The sequence below is a fragment of the Pyxicephalus adspersus genome, chromosome 8 (assembly GCF_032062135.1).
Source record: "Pyxicephalus adspersus chromosome 8, UCB_Pads_2.0, whole genome shotgun sequence".
Taxonomy (NCBI): Eukaryota; Metazoa; Chordata; class Amphibia; order Anura; family Pyxicephalidae; genus Pyxicephalus; species Pyxicephalus adspersus.
Window position 1 is genome coordinate 43393079 of NC_092865.1, and position 6258 is coordinate 43399336.

The window sequence follows — 6258 nt, forward strand, 5'->3', positions numbered from 1 at the left end:
GGTATGGCAAAATTTCTATATGTTTGGGTCATAATGTGAATCCTGGAAGCTTCCTCATGGGTATGCTTGATTGACACCTGAAAGTTTTATATCTTTTGTTTCACTTGGGCCACAGGCACACTGTGCACTGTCCTTAGAAAAACAGACTTTCTGCAGGACCACTGTGTACAAATATACAAGGGCATTTTGTGTTTAGGTGTGTCATATATTGCAGACAGAAGTGCACTGTGTCTGCAGGCTCTGTGTTTGCTGCAAATCTCACAACTGGTAGAGGATTTGCTCATGCTGTGTGCTAAGGAACCATTGTTCAACATAATGGGTGTGTATGCTATGCTGGTGACAATGTCCTTAATGCAAAATGCTAGAAACCACAATTTGATTTACGTGGTGAAAAGGACCAGGCTATAGAGGAATTACTATTACAGATGGATGTAGCTCATTGCTTTTAAGATCACAATCTTTGAACTGTCCATTGGGTAATTCTCCTCATTACAACATTATCTCCTGGTAATAGGAGATTATTTATTTAAACTCTGTCATTCCTGAAGAAGCAGCTATATTGTTGCGAAATGCATTAAATGAGTCTTTCCCCCCCTTCTGTGTAGAAAGCAGCTATAAAAAGACAATCTCCAGAGGGGTGATATCCATCTTCAAATGTTTTTTGTAAAGTGTTACATATATTGGGATCAGTTCATCATGATATGATGCTTAATTGATTTTATTAGGTGTTGTGTATGTCTTGATATATTTTTATGTGAAATAAAATGTTTTGATTTGAGTATCTGGCCCTTGAATGTCCTATTTTCTGGTAATCTCTTGTTCTAAAATACCTTTACTCCGATTTATCCTGGGGATGTAACTTTTTATTATTCTTTAGTTGTTAAATATATATGGGACTTTAATAACTTCATTACAAACATCTGCTTTAATGTTATGTTTGGTACCTACACAATCGAACAGATATGTGTTTCCTAAACAGCCTTTTTGTTTTTCCAACATAAAAGCCACTGCATCGGTAAGAAATAAGGTAAATAATACAATGAACAATTCACATGTTATGTTTAACTTTAGCTCTTTACCAGTGAATCTCTAAGATAGGTAGATTTTCTGAGGGTGATTTGTGGTTTGGTATGAACTATTTACTAATCTTACGGACTGCCGTAAAATGACTCCATAATTTGAAAACAATATCATGGATCGTTTGATGATGCTTATTGTAGCAGGTAACAATAGTGTGTTCTTTGGTGTCATGGTTCTTCCTTCCTAAAGAGTAAGTTTTCCCGTTTTAGGGGTTTGACTCTTTGATATGATCTTTTAGGTAGTTTTCTACTACAGCCATATTCTAGTAGTCTGTCCCGTTGAGCTTTGGCTTCCAAATTGAATTGATTGTTAAAAGTGCAATTTCTTCTTAATCCTAAGTATTGGCTATACGGGATGCTAGTAATTAATGATCTTGGATATGCACTTTGTCACACTTGCTTCTTCCTCACTAAAGCGCAGGCGACTCTCTCCTGCGCATGTGGGCAGTTCTGTCTCTGGACGTGCCTCCTCTCCCAAACTTTATGAGTATTGCCCAATCCGCTGACCAATCAGAAAATAGCCTCCTAATGATCCCTGGCCATTTAGCTAGCTTTAACGCAGCACTGGGTGCAACGTGTCTCCACTAGTACCAAGCCCCTAGCTTTTGAGCTAGTTCCTGTACACCTGTACTCATTCAGTGTTTCCTCCCTTCAGCTCCTGTGTTAACCCCTTGTTGCCCTGTCTGTTGTTTACAGCCTATTCTAATGTGCTGTTCCAGGGTTCCTGTCTGTCTGTGGATTCCTGTGTCACCTGTGCCTCATGTTCCTTACAGCATCTCCTGTGTTCCCTGTGTCTGCAGTGGCCCCTGTGTCACTGGTGTCTATTTCTTGGATCCCGGGTATTTGACCACTGAGTCATAATCTGACCTCTCTTGCTTGCTGCCTACCCTGACGCTGGCCTTTCTTGATAATTCTTCTTGTGATTTGATACTGTGTATCTTCCTACCCACCCTGGTGTGCCCAAAGGACCGCAACTTGGCAGAAACCAGCAGTGCAACATCCTCACCAATAGAGGCCCTGGAGAAGACCTGGTTGCCACTGCAGGTAGACTTCTCAGGGCTCACACCACTTTTGTGCAAGCCATACCACCCCCTAGTGGCCCTGTCTCCCCAAGCATGACACCCTTTTTGCATGCAGGATGGTATTTAATGCCGTCTAAAGACGTAATGATAAGATCATCTGTTTGGTTGAGGTAGAGATCCAGGAAGGGTATTTTTCCTGAAAAAATCATAGTCAATTTTAAATTGTATTTGTTGGTTTTTATATATTGGAAAAAGTCCTCCAATAATTTGTCCCGGGCTGTCCATAGGATTTGGATATTGTCAATATATCTTTTCCGGGATAGGATCAGTTGATTGAATCTGTAAAAATTGGGATCTGCAAGATCTTTCTCCCAGTTACCCAGATACAGGTTGGCATATGAGGGGGCACATTTTGTCCCCATGGCCACTCCTTGTATCTGTAGGTAATGTTTGTCTTTAAAGGTGAAGATGCTTCTTCTCTAGTTTTGCTGTTTAACTGCTTCAGCTCCAGCTTACTCCTGATATGTTTTTTCTTGACTTCTAGCAACCTGAACTTCATTCTTTTATTTCAAACTTTGGTAAGTTTATTTATTTTTCTAAACATTTTTCTATTTATTCCTTAGTATTTTATACTATTAAAATAATCCCTTGTGTTTACATTTGAAACTAGTATTCACCAAATAATAAAGATGTTCCCATGCCTCACCAATGTGAACAAATACCTTCTATTATTCTCCATTAGACTATGGTATTATTATTATTATTATTATTATACAGTATTTATTTAGAGCCATCATATTATGGAGCACTGTACAAAGTCCATAGTTGTGTCACTAACTGTCCCTCAAAGGAGCTCAAAATCTAATGTCCCTACCATGGTCATATGTCATTTATACAGTCTAAGGCCAATTTTAGAGGGAAGCCAATTAACCTCACTGCATGTTTTTGGGATGTGGGAGGAAACCGGAGTACCTGGAGGAAACCCACGCAGACACGGGGAGAACATGCAAACTCCATGCAGATAGTGTCCTGGCTGAGATTCGAACCTGGGACCTACAAAGGCAAGAGTGCTACCTCTGAGCCACCATGCTGCCCATATTGTTATACTATGTTATATATTTTCAGCATCAACTCTATTATAAAACAAATTTCCTAACCCCATTTTATTATATTTTTGCAAATGATACCATTCTAGAATCATATATTAGACCCAATTGGCACCTTACTTTCTATTTAGATTACAAAAAGATACAAATGGAGATCTTGATCATATTTGTTTATCCTTCTTTTATGTCTCTCATTCAAATAATTGTACAATTCTTACTAAATAGGATTACATCTCTTTTATCCTCAATTTAGGACCTATTCCAAATCCATGAAGACCCGGAAGTTCCATTAAACCACTCGACCGGACATGTAAGTCCTAATACTTTATTGTTCAACAATTTACCATTTGAGTCATAAACTATTCATAATCTCTTGATTGTAGTAAGGTAAACCCTAAATATTAAGACTTGGTTCCTAATAATTTAGTTATTACATCACATGCCATATCTACCCCTGATAAGGCCTATTAAAGTCGAAACGCGTCAGAAACTTTCCTAACTCTTTGACTGCCTGTTGCAGATGTGATAATGATATCGCACAGGTTAATACTATTCTATAGTAATAAATGTATAGTGCCTATTATCAGCCCAAAATCCTGCTCTACATGTAATAATTGTTACTGCCTGTATATGTATGTATACATTCAGTTCACACTGTTAACTTGAAGTTTGAAAATATATTATTTGTATGCTTAAAAGCTCTCTTTATGTTTATTGTCTCCTGTTTGTCCATTACTTGTTTAATATAAGCTTTACCCAAAAATTATCAGAGCTCTCAAACTATATACATGTACCAAATGCTATACCGGGACACGCATGACATTGATTTATATAATATATCATAAAATCTCTGACCACACTAACATCAGATTTCTCTTACTACACACATACACTGATTTATTATTATTTATTATATTATTATATGTTTCCTATTTATAAAGAACACTGATTTAATTTATTCTTAAATTCAGTCTGTGTCCTTTGTCTGTACTACCTTTGAGAAAGCTCCTAAAAGCGAAATGTGTAGGGAAAGAAACTACTGTAATTGCACACTAGACACTTCTTTCTACCCAGATACACCAACAATCTATGTCTGTATGCTATGATTATGCTATAGTGGTATTGTGTCTATGGCCGCTTCAGGCCAAACTATACCTACTGTGTAATATATGTTTAAAACTGTTGTTCACTATCAAAAATACTGAAAACAAGTACATTTTGCTTAAATGCCATTTAAATGCCCTGACTTTTTCCCTAATTTACTTTCCTATTGTAACTGTTTGGGGTGGACATCCTTGATTTTTGTACAATACCAGAGGGGTACCAATGGATACATTCTGAGCACATATTACAGTGGTCCCCAAGGAAGGCAAGGGCACTGGGCAATGTGCCAGTCATTGCCCTATTTCCCTTTTAAACTGTGATTTTAATTTATTTGAACAAATTATTGCCAATCGCCTTTTATCAAGAGTAACTGAAATATTACATTTAGATCTATTTCAATGAATGAATGAGGTCTATTCCAATGAAAGAAACATGAGATAACACTAAAGCAGAAATTAATTTGATTTACTAGGCACAGTCTAAGACTTTGCCTACCCTGCTACTGTTCACTGATGAAGAAAAGACGTTTGACAGACTGGACTGTCAGTGGACTGGCAATTTATTTGGGCCACTTTGTCACATTTTGTACACTTATGTGGATACTGGCGAATAAACAGCCAGTAATTCCATGACCATAACTATCATATGCATTGGCAGTCTGGGATGGTCAAAAAGAACCATAACCTACATTTTTTACACTAACCCCACCTATGCCCCTCTGGCACAACCCATAATTCCCCCCTGGTTGTGACAAGTCACAATTTGAATGGTGGTTTTACAAAGGTTTTTTTGTCTAGGTGACTTCCTAGATGGTAAAAATATTATTATTAATATAAAGTGTGTCACCCAAAAAGTGCTCTCTGAAATGTTTACATACTTGCCAATACAATAATTTATAAAATCTGAAATAAAAGAGGTTATCCCCCTGTTCCAAAGTACAGCATTTGAAAAGTCCTGTAGCTCTATTTTTTAAAGGCAAAAGGGAGAATTTCAGCAGTATATCTAGCCTTACATGATTTCCATAAAAATTGTTTTTATATGACTCAGCAAGAGGCTGATCTCGGAGTAGAATGGGAAGTTCAGAAACGGCATATTAAATATTGTGAGCTTCTTTTCTCAATTCTCCTTTAACACTTCACTAACTAAAAAGTAATGATGTGATGATACATGAATCTTATCAGACTTCATAAACTAAACATGAGTATCTCCTCTTTCTCTGCTATAGAGGCTGCAGTCAAATGGATATAATATTGCATGTTTGGTGGCACTGTCCACGTGTCCAAAGACTCTGGATAAGAATTTATATTCTAATTTAATCAGTCATGCCAACTAACCTACCAAAGCTGTTTGGGATGGCATTATTTTCCAAACTGGGCAAGTCTGTACCGTGGTCGATTCTTATCTAATTTCATACAATTTCTTGCATAACGATAGCTTGCTACTGGAAAGCCTCGAATATACCTATTGAAGTCACTGATAACAAACTGAATTTAATAATGACTAATGACAAGCTGACTTGCACTCTCATAGATAAAATGGCAGTTATTTACAAAACTTGGGAACCTTGGATTTCCTTCATTTCAGTATAGATCCAATGATAAGAACCTTTCTTTCCTCCCCTCTCCAATCTTTCGACACTTCCTCTCCTGTCCCCTTCCCTATAACCTTTCTATGTAGCTGTTTTGTGTTGAATGTGAATCTCAAACTGTTCTAAGTAGGGTAATTGTTGATTTTTCCCCTATATCCCCATAAATGTTGTAAAATCTCCATGAAAATTGCTGAAATATTTGAAAAATAATATGGATAAGTCAGAAGCCCTGAATATTAATCTTTCTTCTCATCTGTTTCAAACATTGAAGGCTACTTTTCTTTTTAAATGGGCCCCAGAATCAATAATATACGTGGGGTTTCGTTTGACTTCAGATTTAGATACTGTTTTTGGTAAAA